Consider the following 18189-nt stretch of genomic DNA (forward strand, 5'->3'; position numbering starts at 1 on the left):
AGCGCCATGGTCATTTTTCCGCCCGCTTTTTGCGGGCGGAAAAATCCATGGCGCTATGGGACCTTGGTGTTAATTACGCCACCGTAATTTACGGTGGCGTAATTAACTCCTTCCCCACTCCCATTATACCCTATGGGGCCGAAATGGGAATGGGGAAGGGTAAATGGGTCAATGGGGACTTACCGCCCCGCCGACCTCGGAATGGGGCGGTAAGTCCACCATCCGCCATATGGCGTAAACGGACTTTACGCCATGGCCGGAAAGTCCGTCGATGGCGGAAAAAATCCGCCAGGGTCGTAATGAGGGCCAAGGAGTTCTCCTTGGAGTCGGGTTTCTGGAATACATGCTTAACAGCAGTATTATAACAAAAGCATGACAAGGTCAATAAAGTAATCTCTTATGCAAGCAAGACTTTATCCTGCGTGGAGGAAAAATTCAACAATTGTGAGAAGGCACTCTTGGCAACGGTGTGGGCATTGAAGAATTACCGCCAGTTCATCCAAGGAGAGCACATCATAGTTGAGACTCCACACCAGCCTTTGCGATACCTCCAAAGTGACAGAATCCGGGCAGGAAATATAAATAATTCCAGAATTACTTCCTGGATTCTGTCCATGCAAGGCTTTCCTGTGGAGGTCAGATATGGCCAAAACAAGAAGAGTCCCCTCGCGCAGGGTTTGGCTGACTTGCATGATTGTGCCTGAGAAAACGGTCTTGAGGACGAAAGTCTCAAAACCAAGGACAACAGGGAGGCATACCTGAATATCCTGCAAAAGGTCTATGAAGAAGACACGTGCAAGGGGATGCCCACTGTTTATGTGGACGGGTGCACCTACCATGTTGACAACAACGGGGAAAAGGAAATGGGAACGCCTGTGTGAATGATGCCCCGGTACCCTCCGCCGGGTACAAGATCAATCCCCGCAGTAGTCAGGTGGCAGAGTTGATGGCAGTTCATCAGGACATCCTCACTGCCCTGCATCACTGACTCCACAAACTGGTCATAATCACTGATTCCGATTATGTCCGGAACGGGTTCGTGGAGCACCTGATCAATTGGAAAATCAGAGGCATGCTGTATGCAAATAATAAACCACTTAAACACGGCAAGCTCATACAAAATATTGATGATCTGGTCAAACATAAAACAGTACAGTGAGGTACCTGCGTATGCAAGACAAAAAGAAGAGAACATGCATGTGTCTACACAGTGTGGTATGAAGTGGTAGATATCTTGACAATGTTCTTTAGTTAGGCAGTGGCTGGGGCGGGGTTTGTCTGGTCGGGGCTTGTTGGGGTCTTGTTTTCCTTACTCTGGGATCTTGTGACTATGGGGTGAGCTATGGGCATTTGTTCACTTGAGCCCTTAGGGGTGCTTGGAGTTTGGGAGGGGTCAGGGGCTGCACTGTTGTTGTCGTTTGTTGCTGTTGCTGCTGCGTTGGCCCTGTAATTGAACGCAAGGGTGGGTCTGATCTTTGTAGGGCTTGATGTCATGCAAATGTGTCCACACTTTCTTATCTTGGAGTTTTACGGCTCTAGGAGCCGTTCTTTCCACCAGGTGGGGCCCCGTAAAGCAGGGGCTATTCCACCGGCAATTGAAACTTTACAGGAGGACACTGTCCCCCTTCTTTATAGTCCACTGTGTTGTTTGTTCCTGCTCTTCTTCTGCTCTCTCTTCTTGCTGGGTGTTCTTCGATTCGCCCCACGTCCGCTAGAGCTGTTGAGAGATAAAAACAACACTAGTAACTAAGGAAGAGACATATTTGTACATTTCTTCACCAAAAATAGTCTGAGATGAGTGACAATCTGTTATAGCCCTTGATGAAGGTATCAGTGGAAGGTGCATTTGGTGTCCGGTCACCACCTCGTGGGGTGTGAGGTGGTGATCTGGCCCTGGCCTGTTTCTTAACTCAAATAGTGCTAAGGGAAGGCAGTAGAGCCAGCTTTTCTTGGTTGATTGCTGTATGTTTGCTATCTCTTCTTTTAGGAGGCCATTAAGGCGTTCAAAAATGCCATTCGCCTGTGGGTGGTACGCGCATGCAAACTTGTGGTTGATACCAAGGAGTGCAGTTATGTGTTGGAACATCTCATTGGCAAAGTGCGGGCCATTGTCAGACTGCAACACTTCTCACACCCCCCACCATGGGAAAACTTCCCTCTCCAGGAACTTTGCTGCTATGAAGGTCTAAGCATGGGAGCATGGACCAGCCTCCATCCACCTTGAAAATGGACATACTACCACAATCATGGATCTGTATCCTTGACATACATTGATCATGTCAACATAGTCAATATGGAGGTGAAGGAAGGATCCTTCTGGCCGGGGTAAAACACCTTTGATCACTTGCAGCGTGTGACCGGCCGTAAATTGTTGACAAGTAAGGCAATTGCTAATGAAGTTTGCAACATGCGAATTTAGTTCAGGACAGAACCACCCCTCTTTTATTCTTGAGGCAATCACCTCTTTTCGTGTGTGCGGGATGATGTAGTTGGGCCAGGGCTGTTTTCAACAGGGCCTGAATGTGCAGTTGACATGACGTACGCACTGTCGGAATATATGGTTACTCTTTTTTCAATGCTTTCTTTCAATGCTAAAATTAGGACCACTAATTCTGCTGTTTGGGCAGAGTAGTGTTGCGGTAACTTGACGCATTTCACCGCGACATATGTCAAATCCTCTGTCACTCTCACCACTGCTGCTCCTATTCTGCGCACCCCATCACTCTGATCAATTGTTGAGGACCCATCAAAGTACATTATCTATCCCCCCTCTAGGGCGTTTTCCTCAACCTTCCTTGTACTGGAGTACATGTCAATGGCCTGTGTGCAATCATGAGTGTAGCTGCCATCTTCCACTACCTCTGCTATGAACCTCGCTGGGTTCACATTGTTGCATCTTACAATTGTTAATTCTGGCCTAGACAAAATTACTTCGTACCCTGACGCCCTCTGAGTGGTCAAGTTGATTTTGGTTTGTTCAGTATTGCAAAAAGGGCATGCTCCACGTATAGTGTGGTCGGACAGCCCATTGTTATGGAGGATGATTTCTCTACCGCAAAAGCTGCGGCAGTCAAACTCTGTTCACATGGGAAGTGGCCTAGCATTACAAGATCCAGGTGCCCACTGTAGAATTCCACTGGTTTGTGTCCCATGCTAGTTTTTTGTGTCAGCACTGCCCCCATTACTGCTGAGCTACAATGTGAAAAGATGAACAATTGTGCTTAGTAATTTGGGGTGGCTAGTACTGGTGCTGTGGATATGGCATGTTTTAGCTCCTGAAATGCCTCTGTCATTTCTGTTGTCCACCTCAACTTCTAATCCCCCCGCTCCGCTTCTTTGAGGGCCTCAAGCAGTGGTCCTATGTATGAGCTGTAATCAAAAACCCATGCCCTGCAGTAGTTGCATAGGCCCAAGAACTGCTGTAGCTCTCTCACTGTCTGTGGCTGTGGTGTGTTGGTTATGGCCTGTGCCCTTTGTGGTGCAATATGCCTTCCATTTTGTCAAATGAGATGGTCTATGTAGAGCACTTGTTCTTGGCAGTACTGCAGCTTTTCCTTGTCTACTCCTGCACTTCTCTTCTTTGATGCTGCAAATGATGATGACGTCTACATATTGCAGCACCATGCTTTCCATCTCAATGTTACCCAAATCCATTTTATCACTCTTTAAAGATGGGTGGTGACTCTCAGTACCTTTGGGGTAGCCTTGTGTGTTTCCATTTTGTGTTGCCGTATGTGAAACTTGTCGAGTCTTGGGAGTCAGGGTGTAGATGTATTGAGAAAAAAGCGTTTTTGAGGTCAATCATGGTAAATCGTGACACCTCTGCTGGTATTCCACATAGTATAGTGGCTGGATTAGCCGCTATAGGGTATACTGCTTCTACAATGTGGTTGAGGGGTCTTAAATCCTGGATAAAACATCAAGGCCCTCATTTAGCCTTGTGCACAGCATACACAGCAATGTTGCAGGGAGACTCTGATGGCACCAGTATACCTCTGTCTATTAGTGCTGTTATATTTTCATATATTCCCTCATCTGCCTCTTTTGATAGTGGGTATTGCTTCACTCTTGCCAGTATTGCTCCTTTTTTCAACTTTATTTTTACTCCTCCAATGCTTTTGATGCAGCCCACATCATGTGGACTTGTGGTCCATAGAGATGCAGGTACTGTTGTCAGATCCTCCTTGTAAAATGGTACAGCGGTAGTGGCTGGTGCCTCTAGCGCAAGTGCTATCCTCTGTGCTACATCTCTGTATGTCACTATCACCCAGATGTCGACGCTCATTTCAAATACCATCACCCCCTCACCATTATCGTCCAAGAAGAGCTCCTCATCAGATACCTGGGTTAGTCGGCACCCCTCTGCTAGTGCTATTACTGCTTTCCAGGCTCTCCCTTCCCTGTCTTGGGCGTGTACTGCAATGTAGTCTTGTGTTGCCACAATGCTCTCAATGCTCAGTGATATCCTTGCCCCTTCTTTCTCGTTGGCTGGTGTTTCGGGTCTAAATAGGTAAGCTGTTGGCCTCCTCCAAATTTTCCCTTCAATTCCTGGTAGCCATGCTATTGCCATGTCTGTCCCATATTGGAAGAGGTCTCCATCTACTGGTTCAGCTCTGGCTACTGTTTTGCCGCAATAAGCATGTAGTATTTGTCGAGCTGTGAGCATGTTTATGCCTGGTTTAGAGCATATTATTCCCTGGTCAGTAAAGGAGATAGTCATATTCAATCTGCTCATGATGTCCCTACCTAGTATGTTTACTGGTGACTGTTTTGAGTATAGCAGTGGGAGGGACATATTGTGATCACCTACAGATAAGGAGATGTTATCAGTGAAGGGAACCAACCCTCGAGCCCCAGAGAATACTTGAGTGGTCATGGCTCCGCCTGACAGTTGAAACTTCCCCTCCCTTATGCATGGCCTAGTGGCCCCTGTATCAACTAAGAAGGAACTATTTTTGTCACCTATCATCACCTGTATGCGTGGTTCCTCCGCAGGGTTAGGTGTTACTGATAGGATGGGACAAATCAAGGACGTCTGTGGGCTGTTCTATTGTGGATACAGTGTCTGCCCTTTTCCCATGTATGGGTTGTGGCCCAGTATTGTCACCTTCCCTAGCTGTGTCTGTGCTACGGGTGTGTCAGTGGATGTTATTGCATTGTCCTGTACTTGCGTGAGCTGCTGCACCATTTGGACCTGCAGTTGTTCTTTTGCAATTGTCTGCGGCTGCATTTGCGTGTATGTTTGTATGTGTGGTTGTGTTTGCAGTGCTTGTTGTTGTTGTTTTTGTGGCTGCTGCAGTGTCCCCTGCTGTTGGTAAACTTATTGTTCCCCCATAGGCCCTTTCTGTCCCTACTCCACCCACGCTGCCTGTGCTGGTCTCATTCTGCATGTGCATGACATGTGTCCCACCGTATGAAGCATGTAGGTGGCTCCCGTGCTTGCCATTGTAGTCCCCCCATGTTGTCCTGGTATCCCTGTTGTCCTGGTTGGCTGTAACTCCGGAACCCTCCCCCTTGTTGTTGGGATGGTGGGCCATATCCTCTCCCTCTCATTTGTCCGCCCCTCCCTCTGTAGTTATTTGAGTACCCATTTCCCATTTTCATGTAGCCCCCTCTCGCGTACGCTGGTGGAGGTAGTTGTTGTGTCATTACCTGTGCTTGCTGCATTGGTGATACCTCTTATTGTGTTGTACTTTGCGTCACTGTGGTCTGTGTGGGGGCGGATGCTGTTATCAGTGCTCCCCCATGACATATTTTGATAACTTCTTTTGAACCAATTTTGCTTCCTCTGCCTTTCTATCTTCCTCCTTTCTTTTCATCTTTTCCTGCCACATCCTGCAGTAGTGCACTATTGTCAGTTGTATTTCTGGCCATGCTTTAGCTTCCATCCCCACTAACTTCTTTAACTGTCTCTGTACTTGCTCCAGGAGCCCTTGTACTAATATGTGATAGAAAATTGCTAGTGTTTTGTCCCACGGTTCCCGTGTTTCCAAGCACCACTTCTCCTGAATCTCCTGGATGTAATCAACAGGATCTTCATTCTCACGCATCTTGCGTGAGGTAATTGCTCCTATATCTGATATGTCTGGGTATTGGACCCTCAATGCCTGCCAGAGCGCATGTCTGCAGTTGGCAAATGGAGCCCCATCATGTGCTGCATCGTTTATTGTTACCCCTGGGAACCCCGCCCTTTTCCAGAGCTCATCAGCAGCATCCCCCAGTTTTGAAATCAGGAGGCCCTTCACGTCTCCCACCGCTAATGTTTGTCCCGCAGTTTGTTTTTCCATCTCATATATCCACTTCCCAACCCCAGCACTCAGTGACGGAAGCCTGCATTTTATATTTTCCTTATCGGCATGTTTCCATGGGATATATTGTGGTCTGGCTCCTCCCTTCTCTAGTAGTGGCATCAAATTGTACTCCTTCTCCTCCCCTCTTATCCTCCTGTGTGTGGTTATGTTAGTATATTGTTCATCTTCTTCCATATCTGGTAACTGTTCAATGCTGTCAATGTTACAGGAGTTTACCCTCTCACCTCCTGCATCCTTCCTTCCCCTTTTGTTACCTTTGTGTCCTATCGTTGATGTGCTTGCTCGTTCTTCCTGCCTGCATCCTGGAAGGTCCCCAAGTCTGCCAACATGTGGGGTATGCACAGGGTTTGATGTCAGCGGGCGAGGTGTTGGTGCAGGTGTGGGTATTAGTGGGCGTGGTGTTTTCCTAGTTGCCTCCCTTACCCTTGTTTCTCCTGCGCTTTGTTGTCCCCGCCTTTTGCATGCCCATGGTGACTCAAAGTTAGTGCACGTTATGTACAGTTTGTCTAAACACTCCCTATTGCCATCTCTTTCACTTGTGCTTGAACCGTCTTCTTCCTCGCTGCAAAATCCATCTGGAAATATCAACCCCCACTCTGTGCATTTCCCTCCCACGATCACTGTCCTTAAATCTATTAAAACCTCATCTGCACACTCACCTTCTTCAATCTCAGCACCCTGTGTTGATCTTGATGCCACCTCCTTGTCCTGGCGTGTGTACTTCGTTGTTCCATGTTCCACCCTTCTATCTCCTCTCTCCTCTTTTCTCTTCTCCACTACTTCGCCGCCTTTTTCCGCTCGTTTCCTGTATAGTTCTTCCAATACCTCTGCACTTACCTTTGCTAATATCCTTTCCTCCTCTTCCTTTCTCCCCCATATTCCTCCTTCCCTTTTTAATATGCTTTCTATTACCTTTCCTTCTTCATACTTCCGTTCGCTTTCAGATATAATCTTCTTTTTCCACATCCCCATTTCCCTGTCATTCTCTTCCCTCTCTTCCTCTTTCCTTCTCATCTCTCTATTTTCAGCATGCCTTCTTTTCCACTATTGCCCTTATTCGTTCTTCTTCCTTCTTCTTCTCTTCCGCTTGTGCCTTCATTCTCGCCATCTCTGCCTTATTTATCTTTGTGTCCTCCTGTCTCATCCGTGTTTCCTTCTTGAACTGCCTAATCAGCGCGCTTCGTATGTTCCTCAATTCCGCCAACCTTTCCTCCAGTATCTCTTCCTCCTCTTGTGAGAGCCGCCCATCTCTCTCTTTACTTACCTCGCGCCCTGTTTGTGTGTCATCCTCCCCTTCCTTATTTACCTTTCTCACTGCGTCCTCCTCTGCCTTTGTTAGTGTTCCCCAGAGCATCAGAAGCACCTGTGCTGCTACCCACTCATTTGGCCCAACGTTAACAAGATTCCCCAGGGCGCACCTGTCGCCCCCGTCCCTACCTGTGTTGTGGTGGAATCTACCGTACCTGCCGCCCCCAACCTTTTTTGGCAATCGTCTGGGGGTACATATGATGGGGGGCCGTATGCGGGGTTGGAGTATCCCTCAGCAGCCGTTAGTTGCTGTCTGGCCGCTTCTCTAAGTTCTGTTATTGGGTACAACCCCCCTTCCTCCTTCTTCACTACCTTAGCCATCGGCATTTTCTCTGCCCCTTCCTTTTTAACTTTTGCCTCTGCTACCGCAAATGATCCTTCTGCCTCCTCCTCGCTTTCTTCAGTGCTGGGTGGGTTCTGGATTTTCTTACCCCTATCTCCTCCTTTCACCTTCTCTTCTTTTACCTCCTGTACTGCGTAGACTCCTGGGGCCCCCAGTGTGCATCCCTGAAACATCTTCCACAAATGGAAAAAACGCTAAGTGGTTTGCTAATTCTTTTCCCTTATAAGTGTTATGCAAGTACGTCAGTAGGTGATGTTGGGCGTATGTGCCAAAGCTGCCGTTGGGCGGCCACGGTACCCTTATTTTGTTATCAGTTCCTTGTGTCCATTCGATACTATACTTTATGATCTTTTCTCTATGTGGTGACATTGTCGCGCAAATGTGTTGTAGTTAAAGCGCTTGCTCTGAACCCCAACCCTGCACCTGCACCCGACCCATAATACATTGCCATGTTACACTTTTACTTTTCTCAGCGTCAACCTTTTACCTGGCCCCGTAAACTGGGACTTTCAACTGTCCCTGAAAGGGAAAGCAACTTCCAATGTTATACCAGTATGTTTTGGTTCCTTTCTTTCCGATGTTACAAGTATGGCCCCCTTCGGCCGTGGCGCACAAAGCCACCTGCGGCTATGTGTCCTGTGCGGCATGCTTTTGGGCTGCCCCACCTTCCTGTGCCTCGTGTACTCGGCACACCTTCAACTTTGCTCCTCCTTTTTCCCGTCCCCGCTGTCTGCTCAGGCCGCTCCCTCTTCTTGTGCAACCCCTTTTGTCGGGACACTGCCAGCGTTCTCCGTGCACGGCCGCCTCACCCCTTTACTCCTCCCCTTTCAAGCACAGCTGGCATTCTCCGTGTGCTGCTGCCTCTCCCCTTTTACCTCTACCCTTTCGTAGCCCCTATCCCCGACCACCTCCGGATGAATGCGAGATGGTCGCAATGTCTTATACAAGCCCTATGGGTGATGTCACCAACCTCTACAAGACACTGTAAGTACGTACAACTTTATAACCTTATGAACACGTGCTATCTTTTACACTTGTATTCCATTAACCCCACAGTTGTCTTCCCACTTTGTCCGGAGTGAGGAAATCAACAACAATCTATTTAATATAATCGGACTGCGCACGCTGCATCGCCTCGCATGTGATACGCCCCCTCACCAGAGGAGCTTAACCAGCCAATTATCGTCCACACTCAGGAAACAATCTAGCTACCTCCTGCGAGAAAACATCACATACTTAACGAGCTTCAACACTCAATTAGTAGGGATACTCAATTACTCATTGATCTACAACATCAACTCATAGGAAAGCCACCCCCCCTCTTACACAGTTGTCCACGATCTTAAACCAATCCACTCCTTCTAACAGTCGTGGGTGGGTACCCACGGCCCCACCCAATTCTCTTTGTGACGCTGTAATGGACGGCCCTCATGCCTGTCCCGCTACACCGCATCCCTCTGTCATCAATGATCAGTCAAAATCAATTTCCACACACTGCTATAACCGCCCGCCTCCCTCTTTACAATTCCTCCCCCCTCCCGCACAACATTACGTTGCTAGTTGGGTGTGCCATATTCACCAAGTCCTTGTGAGCCGGGGCCGCTCGACTGCGGGCACCCCTCCAAAGCGGCTCGCCACCTCCCCTCGTCTGGACCACGTCTGGACACTCGCCAACTGCAGGCGGAATACTTCTCAAGCCAGCTCCCTATTGCCAATGTCTGCATTGCGCTGTCCGGTCTTCTCGCTGTTCCGCGATGGTCCTGTAGTTCTCAAAAGGGGGCAATGGCAGAGGGGGCCGTGCTCCTGGGTTGCTTCACTGCAAGAGGCCTGGTAGTGATTCAGTGGTTAGGTAGACCTCAAACAGATCTCAGCAGTTCCTCAAACTTGTCAGGGTGATTTCCCGGGGGCCGGCAGAGCCGTTTGTGGACCTCTGGGGCTGGGGAGGCCCCAACTCCTCCCGCGTACCCAAAGGAGTATAAGGCACACACAAGAGCAAAGTAATTACTGCTGTTTATTATAGTAATGGCAGGGATTATTCTCAGCCCTTATGCATCCAGGGAGACGCTCTCCCTGGTAGTGGGCTCGCAGGCCCTTTTTACCGTAGTATGACGCGCTACTCACGTCACCTGGGACAAATATCACAAAATCTATTGCCACTGGTAGGGTTAGTATAGTTGCCTATATAAAAGAATATTAGTGGATAAGGACGGGTCGGGTGGTACACTTGGGTTGTCCCTTACATTTGCTACAACAAATTGGTTACAAGGGGACACTTGGTGATTGGCTAACTAAAATGGCGTCAATGAGGTTCCCCTCGTATTCTGATTGGTTTCCTCACGTGCCCCCAAGCCTGGGACCATCGCCTTTCCCAACTCGCGATGTACCTAGTGCTTGCAACAATGTGCAACTATGTGTTTATGGTGGACAATGGACTGGTTTTGCTAGTGGCTGATGATCACGCCTTTCCCATCGGTGTAGGTGTCCAACTTATTGCTTCGTTGTTGCAACCTGTGTCTCAGACGTGGGACACCGGTGGCTTTCTCTCTCATGGGCTCGGCATTTTGTCAGTTCGGCTTGGTCACGTGTGGAGAGACCGTAGCTGGAGCAGAATTATGAGCATTTGATTTGTATTTCAGCTGTGAGGGGCGCTTGGCAGCGGCAGGTGTAGCCTTGGCTCTGAGAGCATGGCATGTGGGTTGCAACATTGCAGCAATGGCTGTAGGTTCACGTTGGGGCTCGTTCTGTGTGGTCAGTGCTTTGCTTCTCCATTTTGGGAGGATTTCATCTGGGAGGCTCCTGCCTGGGGACTCTTGCTTGCGGCCTAGTTTCTGGGTGGCTGTACATGGTTCATAATATGGAGTCACAAGGCGACCAAGTGTCACAAGTAGCAGTAGATATATATAGGATGGCATCTCTATGGGGATAGGTAGCGAAAAAGAATCTGCAAGCATGTATACATGAGTTCTTCAGGCATCTTGCATTTCTGCAGTGGTTTAGGAGGCCTATGTGAAAAATAACAACAATGCATGTCCGTGGGTGTTCCAGTGTGCTATGTCATAGCACTGAGTATGTTCTTCATGAAGGTTGGTGCGTGAGTGACCAGTGTGCATGGTGGCACGTGTGTTCTTGTCAGTTGGCTGTGTCGTCATGGCATCTCTAACGATGTTGATGTTTTGTGGTTGTTACCTTAGTCGAGCTGGTCCGTGCCACAGCGTCGGCTTGACCAGGGCGTGCTATTGGGCATGCTCCTCGTGGGTGTGGGCCATGGACACATGGTACCTTGTCGTCAGGTAAAGAAGTGAATGGGTCAAACTCCTCTTGCGGCGCGTTCTTGGGCCTTGATCCTCTAGGCCAGGGTCTGGATGAGAATGGGTGGAGGGTGCTTCCCCATTTTCCCACTTCATTACTGACTCCTTGCTACTCCCTTCAGTCCACACAGAATTTAGTCAGCAGGTGTTTGGGGGAGTGTTGCAGGGAGAGTGCATGAAAGAAGTACCATTCATGAGTGGGACAAAGTGATCTTGCTTCCATTCAAATGTATGTATCGAATGTCAGAAAGTTAAATTGATTGTATTATAACATGTTGCTGTATATTATCACCACACTGGTGATTGCTGCCCTAAATTTGATTTGTTTGATTTTGCATTTGAATTTAAAAATAAATAAATATTTCATTATTACACAATGGCCTGGTTCATGGTGCATTGCAACACACAGTGTTTCTTAAGGGGTGTGTGAGATGAGTTGGGTACCTTCTCAAAGCAGAATCCAAAATAGATAAAGATAAATGTGTTTTTATTGTGCGCCACATCCCTCACCAGTGGAAAGAGTCCTGGTCTGGAGTGCGCCATGTCGTAAATTCCTTTACAACATATGCATAATAGTATTTGGCATAGCTTCCCCAAGTCTGATATCTGTGCCATTTATTCTTCCCCCATAATTGCATTTTTCCTGCCATTTCAGTTCCCCACATGCCAAAAAGATGCACCTAGTCTTATAGTACTTTTCCAAAAATCACATTAAAACTGTCATAATAAAACATTACTGCTTATTCAGATTGCAGAGTAAAATGTCTTAAAGTATAAATGTTCTGCATTGTCAATGAGGTGGTCTCCCCTGGGTCAGTTTACACAAGGGTTTCCATGACTCCCTTTGAAGTCCTCCAGTTTGAATGTAGAGGATATCATACCTCTGAGGTAAAACACAGGGCTTCACCCCCATAGTTTGTCCCTGGGAACAGTTCTGCCTGCCAGTCTAGGAGAACCTGTAATTATCACACTATCAGGCCCATAAGTACAGGACCTCTGCCATTGCAGCCTTAGTCACTGGTAGGTGTGCAAAATTAGCCTTGCTGCCAAACTGGTTTGACAGAAACTACTGGGCCTCAGCCAGGATGATTTGTCTTATTGGGGGGGGGGAAACAGAGCACAATAGACATATCTTTGCAGCCCCACTTCCCACATGTACAAGTGTGTTTCTGTGCGAGTTACAGTGTTATTTCACATTTGGCCTTCCCAATGTCATTTTCTGCCTTGCAAAAACAGGTTTACACATGTTCATTTTCTTTACATGTTGATTTCACCAGATGCAGTTTTTCCCACAAACAGCTTCCTTGACATTTACTTTCTGAAAGGCTTTTTATAGATCTGATCAGTTTCTGGGTACAGAGATATGCTTGAAAATGGTTTCTTGATAGTTGACACGAGGCAAGAGAGAGCATCTTTTCTTTGAAGTACTTTGCATGTGTTGATTTATTTCAAAAAGTAAATCCAAGCCGTGTGGACTAGAAGCAGCATTCTTTTGCTTTTCATGGACTTTACTGATGAAACAATGCCGTTCTGGGAGGGATGGCCTTATTTGATGGTGTTCAAAATGAAATACAGGGACAGGGCTGTGTTTTAATATACCCAAACTGCGTGATGTTAAAAATGAAAGTAGCACCAATGTGATGCTGTTTTAAATGCAATCATTTTCCTGTGCAGCCTTGAATGTTTAACTGACAGAACAGCAATGGACAGCCATTCTGAACTTGAGTTGTTTTCTCTGGATTCACATTACTGACAATATAATGCGGCTAATTTAGGGGTAGCTGCCTTCAACTCTCGCCCCATATGTGCTCACAAGACCAAAGCACAGCCAAATTTGGGTGACTGCTGAAATGCAGTTTTTGTTGTGGGGGGTCTTCTTTAGGCCTTAAATGCACCCCACACATCCCCTGTGCTCTGCCGCAAATTCTTGTTGAAGGAGAGTAGGTCAGAGTGGGGTTCATTTGACCAAGTTCTCTTTCATCAGGGAGCAGCACACCAGGATTTCCTTCCGTCTTTCGGTTGGAGGGGATGGAGCGGCACCCCCTTTCATTCCTTTCCTTTCCCAGTCCCTGGGGAGATCCTCGCCATACTAGGAGGTAATGAAGTTAATTATCTAATAAGAGATAGATAAACACAGGTTTTAGGATATTTAAATGACAGTCTTCCCAGAAGAGTTACACAGTGGGACAATAATTCCAACTCACGCTTTCTAGGACATAAACATTTCTCAGCATTACCATCACACAAGTAGATTACTCAAAAATGAAGTGTTGGGATCGATATGTGTAGTTGTGCGCTATTTTCCACTCTCTAGTTAGGAATGTTGTGTTAGCAGTAAGAGCCTCACTCCTTGTAAATCACCCACTAAAATTTACTCTGAGATATACAAAACAATTGACAATTAGGGAGGGCAACCTGCGTTCTGATTGAAAATGTAACACTGGATTACAAATAATATTTGCACATAAGACTAGTATTGCAGGTGTGGTTTATTCAACGTTGTGAATGCAACTGAAGAGTTGACAGGTGTTTAGACCACCTGGTCATTTTCAAGGCTGATCATCATGAAATTCCAGTGAAATCAATTGTGCCATCAGAACAAGAAAAAATATAAACCAACGTGTTTGCAATAATATAAGAAATCAATATTCATGCTTCAACAGTCCCAATAATGATTAAAAAAGGTCAAAGAATGATAAACCAAGAATCAAAAAACACAAAAACATGATCCCAAATTAAATAACGGATTTGCATATATGATCATGATCAGTAATTGAATAGAGGATCAAAACATGTGTATCATTAAAAATAAATTGCACACAAACCATCTTGGATTCTGAACATTTTGGGAAACTTCATCAACACCCTGAGGTCCTCTTTTCCAATATAAACAGTTTCCGTCAGATTTATGTTCACAGGGTCCTCAATGTGTTGGTAACATTTCCCAATAATCGGATCCCCTTTTTGTGCTGGAATTAATTCAGCATCTGTGGTCTTCTTACTCCACTGAGCAGTTGGGAGTTCATTGTGATCAAATATCTGGGACATGGCGACAGCAGTGACCTGGATTTCCCCCAATAGGGACTCGATCTCAAGGAGATCCCCCGGATGGCTCTGTTTTGGCCAACTGATCAGCCAGGTTGTTTCCAGTTTTGTCTGGTCCCTCTCATCTGGAATGATCGTTAATCATTTTCCAATAGATGGTCATCCCATTAGAGGTGACCAGATCATCAATGTTTTGTATGAGCTTGCCATGTTTAAGTGGTTTTTTGTTGGCACACAGCATGCCTGTGGTTTTCCAATTAATCAGGTGCTCCAAAAACCCTTAACGGACATAATCTGAATCAGTGATTATGGCCAGTTTGAGGAGTCAGTGTTGTACGGCAATGAAGAAGGCCTGGTGAACTGCCATCAACTCTGCCACCTTACTACTGCGGGGACCGATTTTGAACCCAGAGGAGGGCTCGTACCGTTGTTGTCAACATGGTAGGACCACCTATCACATAAACTGTGGGCACCCCCTTGCACGTGTCTTATTCATAGACCTTGTGTGCGGAAATAAGGTACGCCTCCATGTTGTCTTGGGTTTTGAGAATTTCGTCCTTGAGACAGTTTTCTCGGGCACAATCATGCAAGTCAGCCAAACCTTACGCGAGGGGACTGTTCTTGTTTTGGCCATATCTGACCTCCACAGGAACGCCTTGCATGGACAGAATCCAGGAAGTAATTCTGAAATTACTTACATTTCCTGCCTGGATTCAGTCACTTTGGAAGTATTGAAAAGCCTGGTGCAGAGTCTCCACTATGATGTGTTCTCCCTGGATGAACGGGTGGTCATTTTTTAATGCCAACATCGTTGCCAGGAGTGCCTTCTCACAATCATTGCATTTTTCCTCCACAGAGGATAAAATCTTGCTTGCACAGGAGATGACCATATTGACCTTGTCATGCTTTTGATATACTAGTGCTGTTAAGCCTGTATTCGAGAACCCCGTCTCCAAGAAGAACTCCTTGTTATTGAAGGGGTAAGCTAGACAAGGTGCTTGTGAGAGACTTCTTTTGAGTTGTTTTACTGCCTCAGCTTGTTGTGGACCCCACTTCCACTTGACCCCCCCTTCAACAGATGGACCATGGGTCTTATGATCTCTGCATAATCCTCAATGAACTTCCTACTGTAGTTGGTCAGTCCAAGAAGGCTCCTTAGTTCATGCAGGGTTGTGGGGTCTTTCAGTTTTAGTAGTGCCTCCACTTTCTTCGCCTGGGGACAGAGACGCTCAGGGGTGATTTCAGGTCCCAAAAAGTTTACACAGTTGCTACACAACTGTACTTCTGGAGGGACAGTTTTGCTCTGGCAACCCTCAACTGGGTCACAACATAGCGGATTTCTGCTTTGTGTTCCTCCATAGTTGAGCTTTTAATCAGGACATCATCCACATAGGCCAGGTTACCTCTTTCACCCAAATCGGGCATGGCCTTGTGTAGAAAGATCTTTCTTTCTTTCTTTCTTTCTTTCTTTCTTTCTTTCTTTCTTTCTTTCTTTCTTTCTTTCTTTCTTTCTTTTTTTCTTTCTTTTTTTCTTTCTCTCTTTCTTTCTTTCTTCCTTTCTTTCTTTCTTTCTTTCCAATTATCGAATGCGTGGGCGGACCCACGCAGGCGCTTCCCCATCCAAAAGGATGATGTGCACCTACCCCACCAATCTTACACACAGCCCTCACATTCTCATAACTCCTCCCATTAATTGCCAGAGCTTATGTATCCCAAGGGAGTCCAGATCAATGTGTACTGCTGCCCCCGAAGGTAAAGGCCAGCTTGTACTGGTCCTCCCTACTGACGGATACGGTCCAGTATCCATTGGTCAGGTCAATGGCGGTGTACACCTTTGACCCATGAATCTGGGCAGGTCACTGGTCAATATAGGGAAGAGGCCATCGGAACATGTGGACCCATTTTGTTCAGCTCCCTAAGGTCTGCACAAAGTCTCCATGGGCCATTTGGTTTTTAAATCCCCAGTACCGGATTATTAAAGGTACTGTGGACTGGACGAATTATCTCACAGGACTCTAGGTTTTTTTATAATTTCTGTTGTAAGGGTCTCCATAGACGCGAGAGGGTAGCAATATTGCTTCATGAATGCATGAGTCATTCCAGGGTCTGTGGGAATTGAGGTGGTAGGTATCTCAGTGTGACAGCAGTCATATGAGTCCACAGCAAAGATATCTTGAAAATCTAAAAACACCTGTTTCAACTTTTGCTTTTGTTCCTCGGTCTCACAAGCATCAGCGAGGTTGACCCGTTTTTCAACCATCTGTCTGAAGCCTGGAAAGACCTTGGGTTTCACAATGTCAGCAGCCTCCTCCAGCTGCGTGTAGAGATCTCTGGTGAGAGTGTTGACCTGGACAGAGGGTTTCAGGTAGGAGATGCCGTCATTGTGAACCTGGAATATCACCTCATCCTTCCTGATGTCACAGGTCACCTCTTCTCCCCGTAAGGACAGGAAGAGTACACCAGGAAATTCCCCTCTTGCCGGGTGAAGATCCATTCTGCCGGTATGTCATCATCACAGTCATAGCAGTCATTGGGGATTGTTCCTATAATTTAATTCCCAAAGTCCATGGAAAAAAAAAATTGTCATCAACCACCTTTCCAATAATGGTGCCTGCGGTCAGAGTGATACTCCTTGGGTCGCTGTTATTCACCAATATTGGAATGGTGTTGTGTTCTACGTTAACTAATGGTGTTGGGTTTAACCCCAACCCGTCCTGTTGAAGATGGGCATTGAGGTGTACATAAGCATCTGGATTCTGAAGGTTCTGTCCTCTCTTAATTTTGAATAAAGTGGGAATTGTCACGTCCGTCCTGGGATCGTGACCCCCTCTCCAATTTGAATTTAACTGCATACGGTAGCAACTGATCTGACCAAAAAGCCTTTTCATAATCATCAGAGCCCATAGAGTTGCCCCAAGTCGGGACTAGGCCTTGTAATCTATAAGTCCAAATTAATTGTGGACCGATTGAGAATGTCACTGCCTACATAAAATGCAGCAGGGACATCTCGTACGACCCAACAATTATGCTCTATGCTTTTATCACCTATGGACATTTTTAGCATACACGTGCTAGGCAGGAGGTGTTTGGAATTGGGAGTTTCCAGGCCCATTTCCCACTTATCAATATATTTAAATGTGGGAATGGTCATATCTTTTGGGAGTTTCCTGAACAACGCTTAGTTGATGACGCTTTTTCCATTTTTCAGGCACACTCTGGCGAGAACAGGCTCCCTCCCCTCATTTAACTGAATAGGGAGAAACAGCTGTTCACTCTTCTTCTGAAGCTCAGCCAAACTTTGAGCTGTTTTTTCATCACTGTTGACTACAGGACTTGGATTTTCAGATTGGAGATTGGTATAAAATGTCCAGGTATTTCCTTACATTGTGGAATGCCACTTGAAACTGGAAGGAAGGTTGATTTTTAAGAATGGGGAGGAATTACCATCACCAGTTTGTTTGTCCTACAGCAATTACTGTAATGTCAGGTATTTGATTGTTTTGGAAATGGAACTCAATTTGGTCAGATATTTGTTCTACCATGTGGCATGAGCCATTTAAACTGACATAGTTGATGCTTCATTTTAATTTTATTGGCCGGTTAGCCTGAGTCCAGAATACCTGGTTCACACAGTCTATTAGAGGAGACAACCTCCAAAGGAGGTCATTTCCTAATAGACAAGGGGTTCCCTCTGGAGTTATGACTATTACCGGGTGCTTCACCTTGTGTTACCAAATTTTAATTTCCAGATCCACAGTCCCCTCGATGGGAATTTCATTCCCGTTGAAGGTCTGGAGTTGTCCAGGAAGAGGAGTGAGAGGGATCTGGTTTCTCTCCCCCTTCCTGAATTTAGCTGCTCAAAGGCCCTTTTGGA

This window comes from Ambystoma mexicanum, chromosome 4q (assembly GCF_040938575.1).
Source record: "Ambystoma mexicanum isolate Mex_15411 chromosome 4q, UKY_AmexF1_1, whole genome shotgun sequence".
Classification (NCBI taxonomy): domain Eukaryota; kingdom Metazoa; phylum Chordata; class Amphibia; order Caudata; family Ambystomatidae; genus Ambystoma; species Ambystoma mexicanum.